At 50.6% G+C, this 320-nt stretch overlaps 1 non-coding gene across 1 annotated transcript; it reads left to right on the forward strand.

The window, feature by feature from the left end:
* The first annotated feature begins 24 nt into the window (after positions 1–24).
* Positions 25–106, forward strand: trnas-uga (transfer RNA serine (anticodon UGA)). Its single transcript has one exon. It is a non-coding gene; the product is annotated as a tRNA-Ser (tRNA).
* Positions 107–320: the final 214 nt, after the last annotated feature.

Below are 320 nucleotides of genomic sequence, written 5' to 3' on the forward strand. Positions count from 1 at the left end.
AGAGAGCAGGCAGGCTGCAGCCAGGTAGTCGTGGCCGAGAGGTTAAGGCGATGGACTTGAAATCTTTTGGGGTCTTCCTGTGCAGGTTCGAACCCTGCCGACTGCGGTTGGAGTTTGCTGTACCGCTCTCTGTGAAGATAATTGTGCCTTCTAAGTCCTTTGTACTTCTTTCTCTCTGCCAAAATTACTTGTGGTTTTCATTCCATAGCCCGTGTGGCAATTGAGTTTCTTCTGGGTGGCTTGTGGGAAAACTGCTGTTATGTAAAACGTAAGAGGCATCCCAGATAGCAAAATGACTCCGGAGCGGATCCGCCCCGGAG

The sequence above is a fragment of the Sinocyclocheilus rhinocerous genome, unplaced genomic scaffold (genome assembly GCF_001515625.1).
Source record: "Sinocyclocheilus rhinocerous isolate Xijiao unplaced genomic scaffold, SAMN03320098_v1.1 scaffold25977, whole genome shotgun sequence".
Classification (NCBI taxonomy): domain Eukaryota; kingdom Metazoa; phylum Chordata; class Actinopteri; order Cypriniformes; family Cyprinidae; genus Sinocyclocheilus; species Sinocyclocheilus rhinocerous.